General features: G+C 32.1%; 1 protein-coding gene and 2 long non-coding RNA genes across 7 annotated transcripts in view; 2 read left to right on the plus strand and 1 right to left on the minus strand.

The window, feature by feature from the left end:
* Positions 1-14819, plus strand: part of LOC105831619 (Down syndrome cell adhesion molecule-like protein Dscam2) — a 136780-nt gene that overhangs the window by 77324 nt on the left and 44637 nt on the right. The window lies entirely within an intron of this gene.
* On the plus strand, positions 1919-5421 carry LOC118644372. Its single transcript, XR_004962187.1, has 2 exons — positions 1919-2253; positions 4084-5421. It is a non-coding gene; the product is annotated as an uncharacterized LOC118644372 (long non-coding RNA).
* On the minus strand, positions 3963-7191 carry LOC118644371. The gene is made up of 2 exons (XR_004962186.1): positions 4218-7191; positions 3963-4161 (listed from the first exon to the last, which is right to left on the minus strand). It is a non-coding gene; the product is annotated as an uncharacterized LOC118644371 (long non-coding RNA).

Consider the following 14819-nt stretch of genomic DNA (forward strand, 5'->3'; position numbering starts at 1 on the left):
GGAATTTAAAGGTAAAAAGAATTGCTCCTTTCGAAAATCTAGTTTAGAACAAAAATTTGTTTAATTTTTTTTATTTTTTGAGGTTTTTAACCATCGACATGCACACAAAAGCTAAAAAATTTTTATTCTATCTCTTTCAATTCCTATGAAGATAGAGGATGATGCAAACTTTAATGAAAATCTTTATCAAAGTAATACCTATCAAAAGCATTCAAAAAACAAAAACCATTTTTAACAATTTTTTAACCTCTTTTCATTCGTTTTTTATCCCCTTAAATCCGTAATTTTTATTATAAATTACTCAAATAATAATTGCATGAATTATTCTACTTAAAACATAAAGAAAATTATTTATTCATAAAATATTTGTCAGCAGAGGCAAAATAGCAGAGGGTAAAAGGCCGCTTACTTCTTTTACCTCTATTTTCAACCTTTTAATTTTTTTCCAGATATTCCACTCCACATTGTTGGTTACAAGCTCTTTATTTACCTCTAAATACCAATTGTGATGTAAAAATTTACATTAGAACCTGAAAGCACTTAAAAATAGAAATGCGCGTAAGACGATGTCTTTTAGACGTGCACGCCGTCTGAGTTAGACCATAAAATATTGTCCTGAAATTACAAGACAGTCATTCTGCTAAAGTCCTACCATAAATTGGTTCCTTTATCGACGAATTGATAGGAACGAATCGCGCTCCTTTCTATACCGTACGAAGAAACTGTAATAATAGATTGTGCATTTCTATCGTCAAACAAATATAAATTAGGCTATTTTTTACATAAATATTTCCCAAAATTGTACAAGTCGATTGTATGCCAATCTTTTTTGAAGCGTTACAAGTTTATCAAAAAATTTTCATAGTTGAAATAAAATCCACGCAAAAATCTTTTTTCTCGGGTTTTCTTTCAATCCGTCTTATTCTGTTTTTCCACTGTGATCCAAAATTCAGATTATTTCAAAATGCGACGAGCTTGACTCGCACCGCGCGGAGTCTTAAAGGGCCTTCGTATTTTCGCGCAGACGTGTCACGCAGAATGCCGCTGGTACACCAATACCCGGCAAGCAGACATTCTATGCGCGCCGACGAGCTGCAATATCAAGCTACTGGCACAATTCGAATTCCTGCAGTCCGTAACTCAAGAACGTCCACTTTTTCTTCCGGCCCTGTAAATTGCTAAAGTCGGCTTCGAGCCGACGACACGCTTCAAGTCACGCTTCTCAAAGATACATTCTATCTCACACACACAAAAAAAAAAGAGGAAAAAACGCGAAAAGATTTACATACATATATCCTACGTGCGATAATGTTTCTTATCGTCGGATAAAATAGATTCGGATCTTAATAAATGAACGCCCCCGTTCAAATAGAATAATAAATCGCGTTAAAGATGCCGTTCAAAATTAATGGACACCATCCGTCTCGGGGAAGATTGATGAAACCGACCGTAAATCTCATTAATGATTTATTCGGCCGTCCGCCCCGTGCGGAACCCGCTCCGTGTGACCGGGCACGTACCGTCGCAACTATTTCGATTCTCTATCGTGAAGTCGCGAGTCTCCCCAAAACACGCCTCGCAGTGTTTGTAAGCGTTGTTCGTTCGATGGCGCGTGTACCGCGACAAGAATCGCATTTCTCTCCCCCGAATATACGATTCGCGAATGCGTAGTATTGCGCAGTGCTGGTGTATGTGCGGTTTACACGAATGCGAGGGTAGTCGCGCCACGTTATCTTCCGAATGCACGTGTCGCGACCGTGCAAGTGCTTTGGCAACGTAACGCAATAACGTTCGATTATTGGTAGTCACGGATGCGGGGGAAAGAGAGAGAGAGAGAGAGAGAGAGAGAGAGAGAAGGGAGAGGGCAAGAGGGTGAATAGCGGAGAGTGGTATCAGTGGTCCAACGGTCGTATATCAAAGCTCCTCGGGAGCGCGTTTTGCCGCTTTGCTGATTCTCCGCTCGTTCTTCCCGAGCTCTCTCTCTCTCTCTCTCTCTCTCTCTCTGCCTTTCGCCGCAAGCTGGTCGGTATCAAAAGCGGCACGCTCCAAGAACCCTCTCTCGGCCGCCACGCACTCGAATACCGCGCAAACGCCTGGTACTTACTTACTCGGGAAATGGGGTACGCGAGAAGAGAGAGAGAGAGCTACTTGCCGATATCAATAATCACGCAATCCTTCAAAACGCGAATCGGTAAACGTCAGTTCCGCCCGCGGAATTCCATCCCGTTTGCAGTGCGCGATAATGTATGACAGGTAAGATTGAATACGTGTGCGAGGCAAGTATTTATGCCCCCCGCCCCTTTTTGTTACGTTGCCGCGTTTTGTATCTCTCAAGAAGAAGAGACTCGACGTACTTTATCGCGTCTTACATCTATAATTTCCAATACGTACACGTAAAAAGATATCATTCTGATGCTAAGAAAAAAATTTTTTTTTTTAATAACGGTTATGTTTTACAAAGAATATTTTCTTGATAATAGTTTTAAAATGCATTCTTCTCTATTTACTTGAAACAAGGGAATATTACTTTATTTTAACTATTTCCGCAAATTTATCAAAAGTTTATCATGAACAAAAATTTATTCAAAATGTAGATATTTAATATTACAATTAAATCCATTTCCAATATTAAGATAAAAAATTCGATTTGTTTATTATATTCTGATCCTTTTCCGATTTTATAATATTCTCTGATAGAGGAAAAATTTTTTATTTAATATTATGATAAAAAAATACATTTTATAATTATCAAGTGAAATATTTATAAAAATAACCTTGTTAAAAAGAAGTTTAATTAAAGAAATTAAGTAATTGCTTTTCTTAGCAATAGAATTAATCTTTTTTGTATAATTTCAATCTATTACGTACGCATTAAAAAATACATTATATTATATCACAATATCGTAAAATCTTAACATCTTTTTTATTGCAAAGCTATTGCTTTATTGTAGACTCTAAAAACTTATTCGTTCTTACTTAGGGGATAAGTCTGAGAGATGAAATTTTACAGACATTGAAGAAAAGCTCATTTCAAAATTTGTGCTTTCTTATTTATAAATTACATTTGTTGGTTCAGAACCTGCGTCGAAGATTTATTGAAGATTTATAATCTTTATATGCTTTCGTGTGAAAAACATAAAACTGAAAATAAAGTATTACATTTTGAAATACAGACGATTCACATTTTTATTAGAAGTCAATTGAAAATATAACTGATTGAAAATAAATAGGAAATAAATGGGAGATTTCTGTGAAATCTCCCATTAAAGTACAATTGTTATAAACTTGTAAAGCATTCCGAACGTAATTTTAAACACCCAATAAAACCGTTATTGATTCTTATGATACTTCAATCGTCTTTATTTAAAGTAACATAGTGACAAGTTAACAATAAAACAATACGGAAAAATCTATAAAATTAAAATAAAATAAATTTTTTATAATAATAAATGTTAATAATAGTACGTTCTATTTTATAAATTATTTAAAATATGTAACGATAACATACCTCATATTTTTTATTTGTAAAATGCACGTTAAAATGTACATTAAATTCTCTAAAGATATTTTTGATCTAATATTTATTCATGGAACTTTATAGGAAAAATAAATACAAACTTTAAATTCTTTAAAAATATTTATGAAATAGAAAATAAAGTAAAATAACTGAATTAATAATTTTTTTCTATTTTATATATTTTATATATTATATCTATTTTTATATAAACATATATAAATATATATATATATATATATATATAATATATAAATATTTCGTTTTAATTTTCAACATTTTTATAAAATATAAATATTGAAATGAAAAAAGTTAAATAAAAGCTTTTGAGCTACGTCAGAGAAATTATATTACATAACAATATAAGTTATATTAAAGATTTTTTATTATTTAAAATGTCAGTATTTTTAACACGTCATTTTTATGATTCCCATTCCCATTTTTTTTATTTGAGCTGTCGATATCCTTATATGAATAATAAACTAGATGATTTGAAGTACATATTATGCTTATCAACATTTTTATAATCTTAGTCTTTATCTAGCTATCATTACTTTATCCATTTTCAGGCAATGGATCATGATATCACATCTATCAATCTTATTCTTATGCCGTCAACTTGATGCACGTATACAATTGTTCATCTCCTGTATATTATAGATCCATTATCTTAAATTAAAATGAAAGATAATCTGTCACTTACCAATACGATGTACATCAGCGGAATTGGAAGAGCCGTGTTGCAAATCGCTTTGAACTGCAAAATATAAAAATTATATTCAAATTAAAATAATACCAAAAATAATAGATATTAAAAAAACAACTATTGCATTAAATTATTATTAATAATTTCTTTGTACAATTAATAAATAAAATAATAAATAATAAATATAAAAAGAAAATATTACTGATATGTGAAAATAAAACTAATTAAAAATAGGCCAAGCTTATTCGGTCATAGCTAAATTTTTTCGTGCTAATATTTCTTGTATGATTTTTTATATGTGATTTTATATATTACTTCAGGTTTATCAAACTAAACGCCGAATAAATTTTTGGTCTTGAAATATAGTTATAAGTTAAACAAAAATTATAATATTGCGCGATATTAAATTAATAATCAATGTCATAATAATAATGTGTGTGTTTTAACAAGCGTTCTTTCCTCACCCTAATTCCTTCCCTAAATATTGTAAATTTATTGCGATAACACCACAGCCAGGGATTGAAACAAAAATCTTCCCGGACGAGTGTCTTAGCACTTTAATCATTGAGATACATTAATAATGTTTAAAACGCTAATTAAAGGCGCATGTCATAATAACAATAATTATTATTATTATAAAATAATAAATTTATTTACTCATGCTTTGCCGTTGCCTAATCTCCCAAATCTTTTCCAGCTCTCAGGTTTCCTTGCTGGATCGCAAAATTTATTCATTCATGAAAACACGGTCAACGCGCTGACCTTACTATCACGCGCACACTAGCATTAATAAACAAAATACGATGATGTTCACGTGATAATGTAAACGGGACTCTCGATGTCAATCATCGACGACGCGCACATACTTCATTGTGACAGAAGAGAATAAGAGAGAGGTACGATTGCACGAAGCTGCGATACGCGTTGAATTATTTGAATTACTGCTTTTTAAATCGTTTATTGGTTCAAAGTTAATATAAGACGTTTTATTGTAAAAATTAAATAATTGAAGGTTAATTATTGCTAACTATTTGCAAGGAGAAATCACGTTTTCTTCTAACAATTACTCTTATCTCAAGCTTTCGTTTTGAAAGAACTAATGACAAAATACAGATCGAGCGGCTCGCGATGTTATTTGCCAACTTTTATTGTGCGAATATAAACAAGATAAATACACCGAAGTTAATTAGGATTAAACCGACAAAAAAAAGTATTTTAAATTTAATCCTCCAAAACTGATGATACGTCTACTGGCTATACAGTAAGGCGTAGTCTACAATAAAGACTTAAGCTTTAAGCCGTAAGAAATTGTCTAATCACAAGTGAGTATTTTTATAAAAATCGACTGTGATCGGTCAATTTCTTATGGTTTAAATTTAAAGCTTAAATCTTCATTGTAGACTATGCCTCAATTACAAATCTTTAACGATTGTTATTAAAATAAATTTACAAAGGAACCCGGCAGTCTGTCATTATCGACTTTAACGAAATTTTATATTATGTATGTAGTATTCACTCATGCGATGCAAATTCATAGAATTAATTTTGAAGCATTCTCGAAAAAATAGCGCTAAAAATTTTCCTAACATTAACTTTTTTCTCTATAAACAAAAACAATTTATAAAAAAGTTATATGTCTTCCGTTAGTAACTTTTTCCGTAGAATCAGATGATGTAATTTTTCTCTGATAAATCTTTAATAACTTGTTTATCACAATGTATTTTTGCAATGTGTAATTTTTACTTAAAAAATATTATTTTATTTTTGATTCTATCCAACTTTTTTTCCTACTCTTGCTGCTCATTAGTCATAAACCTTAATGGCTTAATGTATTGCTATGAAAACGTTTATCTTAATTTTCTTGAAACACCTAAATAATTGGGTTCTATTGTTTTGTAAAGTAAATGGTATAAAAGTATGAATGAAATGCTCACAAAACTTCATTGAAAACGGTGAAAATTGTTGGGGACCTTGTTAATATTCATTCCCTTTTATATAAGTTATATCTTTTTGGTTTCTTGAATTGAAATTAATTAGTACCTGTTAGTCAACATAAATTAAGTAGATTTCACAGATCCAGCGTCAGTACGTATGTTTCAGATTTGACGTTAGCTCTGCAAGGTTAAACAGCCTTTTAAAAAATATTCATTACTCGAGACTATCACGAAACAAGAAATTTATAGTTCTAATTATATATCGATTCTTATTTCAAGTGTAGGAATAAAACATCAATCGTGACATAATCGTTATCTACACTTACGAATTCTTAAGCTCAAAAGCTGATTATATTTAAATTATTAACCACAAAATATTCATAAGGAGTAATCGTTCTTACTTTCTAGCGTGATCGTATTTTAATAGTAGAGAAATACGCACTGCTATTTTTTTGCTCGAGTGTTAATGGGTGAATAATAGTGTAAAGATCTTTTGTAAAAGTAAGTTGTACATCGCAATAAGTATCAAAGCTATAAGCAAGATATCAATAAGAATTAGAATTATTATGGCACTTTGTGTTTATAAAACATGATCTTATTTGCTCACCGATATTTGAACGAATAAGTAGTGGTAGTGCGTGTCACTTCACATATTAAAACGCAATGTCATTGGAAATAAATTATAATTTCCAACCAACATTTTACAATTAACAATTCACATAATTATAATTAGTCCGCGCTTAAAGATTTGGAAATAACAAGGACAACGATAAACACAGACTACTTATCGTCTAGAAATATTCAATATTTTATAAAACAAAATTACATCACATATATTTGTTTGCTCGATCAAATATTTTGCATTTTAAAAGTGATTTCCATAAATGTATTAAACATTAATCTAAAATAACAATTAATCTCGTTTGAATGAGAGAAAAAGTATGCACACGCGCGCGTTATAGAATGAAATATTATTATTTAAATCCTATAATTAAATTGACTTCAAACAAATTGATATATACATAGTAAAAATAAACTTTAACTGCAAAATTTTTAAGCGTATTATTTATTTTTTTAAATGACAGTTAATTAAAAATTCAATATATATATAACTCTATTTTTTAATTATTAAAATTATTATTCAAAAAGTAAACAAATGTATCTTCAATAAATAAAGTAAACTTATAATCATCAGTAATAATAAACGATAATAAATAAATGGTAATTAATCGACATTCTGGCAAATTTTGTTTATTGAGAAAACAATTTCTAATAAATGTATTTTTGTTCTAATTAATCTAATTAATAAAAATTATATCTATAAATTAATTTATTTTACAACTTATATTTTTTTCAGATATAGAATAAAATTGCATAAATAAAAAAATTATTATACTAATATTATGATTAAAATGTCGTTAAAATTTTTGTAATTTAGCTTTATTTTTCAACTTACACAAAATTGCATGTAATTTTATTAGAAAAAGTAGAAAAAAATAATAAATTAGTTTTTACTAAGAAACTGTTTTTAAACATCGAAGTACGAGTAATAACTTTTCAAATATTTTGCCCAATTTGTTTAAAATGTAGAAATTAGAATGGTAAAAAACTAAAAAGTATAAATTATTGTGTCACGATTTTACAAGTAATAATTACCTTTAATAATTTAAAAAATAAAAAAATGAAAACTATGCAGTTTTAAGTGGCAAAAATATTATGTTTCCCTTCGTACAATAAAATCTTTTTTTTTTTGTAAAGAAATTCTGCAATAGAGAATATTTGTTCGCCAAATTAATCTGTAAATTTAAAACTAATTTAAAACTAAATGCATATCCATGTTCATATCAATGTTTTCGTGAAGAAGTTAAATGTAATTTACCTATCGTTTTATGTTTGATAACGCGGAATAATATACGAATCGTCAAAACGAGTATTCAAGTAACGGAAAACAATTATGTGTTATATGTTATATCAATCAAATATCGATGATTAATTTGATAAAGAAGGAACAGAATATTTTACATTTACTTCATTAATTATTTTATTTAAAGTTAGACGGTTTTTGTGTGATGCAAGGCCGAACTGTGTTATTCGCACAAAACACAAGCAAGCAATTTAGGAGGAATCATACTTATTACCGCTTCATATTTATTACCACTTGAATTATAATTCTCTTAAAGAATGACTAATAATTCATTTCAACAGTTAAAACAACAATGATTTATTAAAACAATATTACGCGCGATTTATTTATTTGACCTAAAATAGAAGAAAATAAAAATTAAAAATTATTATTTTACTTGAATTAATATTATTACTTTTATCAAACTTTAATTAAATGATATTTACAAAGACAACAACAATTACTGCAATTATTTTGAATGTATCCTACGACGGGCGTGCCTCGAATTTTTCGTCAAGACCAATGTAATTTGCTTATCGTTCTCTCAAGCCGGAAATTCCGAGTAACGAGTCGTCGCACACGTAATTGAAGTTAATTTAAAATGCGCGTCGCGTGCGATTAACGCCAGTAGTGCCGCGCAAAGTACCGTGCGATTATCCTATTTCGGTGATTAGTACGCGCGATCGCGATTAACCGTGTTGTCACGAACAAGTATTGTGTGAGTGCAACGAGGAAACCTGAGATAGGGTGGAGGAGAATGAGAGGGAGGTGAAGAAAAAGGATGTAAAAAAATATCAAAGAAACATAGGGCGAAGCGACTATGAATAAATTGTTATTATTTCTTGTCTCAATGACCGAACTAATAAAACATCCACCGTATGTAGAAAAGTCCAGATTGAAACCCTGAGATAATATTTTTGTAGCAAAAGCTTTACAATATTCGCTAAAATGTTCGAGTAGCGCCAATATTATTAAATTGTTTAATCTATAATATTACGTATTGAGCTTTAAAACTGTTTCGACAAATAATCAGCACGCAGTTTGCATGGGCTAGAATTGTGTAATTCACGAAAAATTATTGTAAGGCACGAAGACTTAATTGCTCTTTTTTTTTCTTATGCTTCATTATTTGTTGCTTCTCAGTCTGTTGTGCATACTCTTAGCCGATCTCTAAATAAAAGTGTTGGTGACAGGCGGTTCGCCTGTGTCTCTCGAGGTACAGTATTTTTACTAAGAGATTCGTGTAACGCGCGGCACGTACCTAAATACAGGTGTCAAAGCTTGAGATTTTAGAAACTAGCTTGGTAAGCATTGCTGCGCGCTAAAACTCTGTTAAGATGGCGCGGAGCGAGACGACGGTGTCGATTTCACCGGCGAAGTTTATCGGTAAACCGAAGTTCACTGCTAATTTCTCGTCCCGCCACACCTCAAAGTGCGCTTTAATTGCGTTAGACGGGAAGTAAATTACATTAGATTGTCAGCCCTCGAGGATGTAAGATCCGATGCTGGCGGCTGATTGCAGCTTTCGTGTGCTTAGCTGCTGACGTTCAACTTCATTTTCCGTAAAGTGGATAGAGAAAGATAAGATCCGCGATTAATTGAGGATGTGCGAGCGAACAGATAGATCTTTTCTGATGCAGTTGTATACTAATGACCGAGACGGATACACAACTGAAACGAACATTACAGAAGAGAGATTTTACGTGAATGAAATAGGACAAAAGGTTATTTGACATTAAATCCGATCAGTAATCAAGGCATCCAATCCTTGATAAGTCAGTTTCAAATAATCAATTCAGATAATAAAAGAAAAAAAAGTACGTCTATATAATTTACAAACTGATACGGAAAATTTAAATCCAATATACAATAGACTGCACAATGATTGTTTTTATCGGTGTATCTCTTTCCAACAGTGTCAGTTTGACAGTTGCTCCTCAAATACGGGTGTCTTTTATATATCTTGACAAGTTTGATTAGTTTTTATAAAAAATTTTAAATGTTTTTTTTTTACTATTATGGGACGTGAATTTCACGACTGAAACATGCAAGTGCGTCATCGTTAATAATTTAATTATAATGTTTTTTATAAAGTATTAATATTAAAAAATTTGTTAGCCTTAGTTGAATTTTATTTTGTTGGTACGGACACACATTTAATTGTTTCGATGAATTCTTATGTTTAACTATATTTTATAATTTATAATTTATCACTTGAAAAGGACCTAAACGAAAGTCGAAACGTAGTGGAATGTAATTAATTGATACAATAAAATTGCCAGCTGGGTTGACTTTTAAAAGTTTGATTATTTCTGTCAATCATCATTGACGACAATAAGTTTGTTGATCTTGATCAAATTTTTTTATTGCATGAGTACTTTTCGTAAAATAAAAGCTGTTGAAAATGTACCTAACATATGTACGTACTTAAGTGTCTTATAAACGACGATATTTCATATCTCATTGATATAATATTATAATGTTGTTCGCGTGCTGTTTGTACTTTCAATAAAGCTGATAGTAATGCGCATACCTAAACCAATAACAACATATAATCACGGTACACTCATAAACGGCAAGTAAATAATGCATATGTAAAACCATTAATGCGTGCATCGAAAAACAGATACATTTCGATTTGAATTTCGCTTCGCGGACATATTATATGTTATAAATATGTGATGTTTGCGCGCAGTTAATATTCCATTTGTACACACACGTTTTTCCCTATCCTCCCCAAATCTCTGCCGCGTGCTATTTCAAATAATCGATCATACATTAATACGTCTGGAATAAGCCTAAGCGTTAAAAGCACGGCCGATTTAACTGGAGGGACAAAACGGAGGGAGGTATGCGCGCGCGCGTGCGTGTGTGTGTGCGTGTGTGTGTGCGCGCACGCACGCGGCTTCGCAGAACAATATTAAAATTTAAAATCCCATATGTTTGTCTTGCGAAAGTAGAGCGAAGTAGCACTTTCCACCGGGGAGTCTGCGTATTTCAATTTCGCAGACAGCGAACGTATCAAATAAATCTCAAATTCTCGCGTTCGAGGACCCTAGAACGGAGTACACTTTTCTTGCTTATTGACGCATACGCGAGCGTGCGTCGACATATTGGGAAACCGGGTCAAAAACAGTTTGACTATCCCCTCGAACATGTTATGACGCCACTTGAAAACGTTTTGAAAATGAAGCCTATATTCGTCACTACGTCATGCGCGACTGTAGAACTCCAGCCCGAATGTTTGATGAATTCTTCTTGCATTTATAATCGTATAACTCATTGTCAGATGCGACGTGAGATAAGATTACAAGAAAAGATTCCCAAACTCAAAAATTAAAAAATTATGAAATTTTGGCATTATATAAAGAGCGTCCTGATAAGTAATAAAATAATGTTTTGTACTACTCGAATCTACTTTGAAGGAATAAATTCTTCAAACAATCGATGATCTGAAGAAAAAATTGACTCTTTTTTTATTTTATTACTTATCAACAAAAAAAAATTTCTTTCAATAAGATTTACTGATTAAAAAATTGTTTTAAAAATTATTTAAAAATGTACAAAAAAAAATAAGAAAAATATATATTTAACATTCTATGATATTTTTGTGACTTATTTATAATTTTGTATTAATTAATACGTATAACTTTATATATTTATATATTTATAATATATTTATAATATAAAATGCTATGAACGTACGAGTATATGCATAAATAAACATTAAAAGATATGCATGCATGATAAATATACAAAATACTTTTAAAAATATTTTTGCAATGTTTTCTAAATTTGTTAAATAATAAAATATAAATGAAAAACCTTCCGGGGTTATTCTTATCCTTTCAGAGTGAATTCGGGCAGCCAAAAATAGTAGTTCATTATATATCAGGAATCATGATGGCATCTATAAATTGCCAAAGTTTTATCATTTTTTTCTACAAAAAATTTAATTTTAAAAGTTGTAGCGATGCAATGGTACTCCACAATATCATAAGATAATATCGATCACGAAGATAAATAAAACGTGATAAATAATCTTATCAAAATATCATTAAAAAAAAAATATTAATGACATAAATATAGTCCATCCAGAATTTATCGCTTTTTTATATTTTTGTAAGTTCAAATTAAGATTGAATAAGCTAATTATAATAAATCATATTTTTTGTTATCTCCTTTATCATTTCATATCGCTAAATGCTTTTTACATCTCGAAGAAATATTCAAATATTTTGCCAAAAAAAAAAGAATGAAGGACTTCTTTGTTCTTTATTACCACTGTAAAAATACGTTTGAACATTGCAATTATCATATTAGCGTAAGGGATTTAAACTAATCACTCCGCATTAATACGTATGAGGACTTTTTCAACGTGGGGAAGGGAGTAGATAAATTCAGGGATGGACGATTCGGTGGGAAGGGTTAAAGAGAGGAAGGATGATGGAGAGAGTCGCATGGGGCAGCGGCATAATCGGCTTACACTATAACAGCCTGACGAGCGCGTGAACGGACGAGCGGATTTGATCCCAAAAGCCCCAATACTTCGAAAGCTTCGATATATAACCCCTTTCTCTTCTGCTCGCGCGCCACTCGGTTCGACTTCGCGAATGAATGGAACGGAACACGGATGGACGTACGAAATTCGTTTGAGTCCGACGAACGAAGCTGCTGGCAGCGAGCTACGCAAGATGTTACTCGCGAGGTAATTAATTAAACCGTTAATGCGGTATTATTACTTTCCAATGGAAGTGCCGGGCTCGATATTTCTAAGATGGAAATCAGCTCGTCTGTTAAAACGGATTTTGTCCTCCTTGTGGGAAAATCTCTCTTTTCGCGACAGCATTCCTCCTGATTCAGCGCTATCAGTCAAAGCAAATTTCATGCAAAAGCAAATCACAATGCAACAGACGTTCCATTTTATCTCGCATCACATTTCGAAACTAAACGATTTCATGAAAGAAACATTTTATGACAATAGACGTATGTACATACTTGATGTACAATTTAAGTTTATAAGAGTGTGTAAGAGAAAGGGACATTTTATTGAAAGCCGATTAATTAATTTTAAAGAAAATGACTTTATATAATTTCGAAAACCCTGCGCTTCGGAAAAAATCGTTGTTTGTTTAAGGATTTGTTGAAATTTCAGAGATATAACTGAGATATATTTTCTCGCCGGAATTGCATTTCTCTTGCAATCAGCGAACTTCAGAAGTAGATTTCAAAATAGAAGCGTTAGTTTTTCCTTGCGCGCTCATTTACGTTGCAATCTCTCGTTGCTTCGCTGATGGCATAGACATCCGCTTTGACTTATAGCTGTCAACGCGTGGGAGAATAACTTAGCGACAAGATTTCTAGAGAGGCAAAAGGGAAGCTGAATGTCCTCTCAACATGAGAAAAAGAAGACAAAAGAGAAAAAGAGAGAGGGGGGAGAGAAGGATAAAGAAAAAAGACAGTAAGTGAAGAGTAACTTTTTTCTGATTTAATTAGCGAAATGTACGGATTACAAAGAACTCCTATTGCGACTTGGCGAGGTGAGTCCCCGATTCAAAGTCTTATTGTTGACTATGCGCGACAACCCTTCCTCGCTTTCTTTCAACCCTCGTCTCACTGTCAATGTAGGATTGCGAATTCGACGTGGGATTAAAGGCTCCGACTGCGCCGCATCCAATATCCCTTTATATACGAGTTAATATTAACCACGTCAATCTTACGAATTCGTGGCGTTATATCAGACTGTAATTGCGTTAGTATAGCATTTTTCTTGCAGTCTCTTCTATAATATTTTTAAAAACGTATATACATATATACGTATAGTGTATATGTTATAAACATGTAACATTTCTGTTACATATATGATTTTTACAATTTTATTTAGAAACTCTGAATGACAATTCTGTGATAATCATATATATATACTTCCTCTCTATTGGATACAAAATCACATTCTTGTAAAATTCATGGAGATTACTTAATCGCAGTATTATTGACAAAACTTCTCTAATCTATGTGAGAGTTCGCGTTCTCGCCCGAAAGCTTCCTATTCTCATCTACTTTGTTTTTGCTGTCGTTCTGCTAAAGCTTATCCGGAGAAGCTCAATGTTGAGAGACACGGCTATACAGAAAGGGAGGAGAAGGATTCTTCAGTCACCAAACGCAATCGAGCGGGCAAATACGAGAGCGTGGCCTCGGAAACAAAGGGCGAACTGTAATAAAAAACTTATTAAAGAGGTCTGGGCCGGCGAAGTCCCGGTAAATATTTGACCGGTCTTTAAACCGCCAACCTCTAAAGTACTCTAAACCATTACGAAGGGGCTACAGCCTTCTCTCCCTCATCTTACCCTCTTCTCATAGCATTTTCTCCTTTTTTTTTTACTCTCTTCAGCGTCTCTTTCACTTCGCCGCTTCTTTATGAGCTCGCATTACGCCTCGTCAAGGCGTAGTTGTATCTTATTTCCGCCTCCGCGTTTATCCTGAATAATGTCAATTGTGAGTATCATCATGCAAGGGTAATTATACCTGGAAAAACTCCAAAGCGCAAAAGACGCGTACAAACGTTCAATGGGGATGATTACGTTCGCGCCGTGGAGTTTGCGATTTAATAATGAGAGACACGTGCACGCAAGTAAGAACAATTATTTTTAAGTCTTTGAAAAGTAAAAATGGTAGATCTCTTCACTTTTTGTACAGTTTTCGTAGGACGCTTGTAAGATACTTGTACCCAATATAGCCATGTGCCCAATTTGATTCACCCCC

The sequence above is a fragment of the Monomorium pharaonis genome, chromosome 2 (genome assembly GCF_013373865.1).
Source record: "Monomorium pharaonis isolate MP-MQ-018 chromosome 2, ASM1337386v2, whole genome shotgun sequence".
Taxonomy (NCBI): Eukaryota; Metazoa; Arthropoda; class Insecta; order Hymenoptera; family Formicidae; genus Monomorium; species Monomorium pharaonis.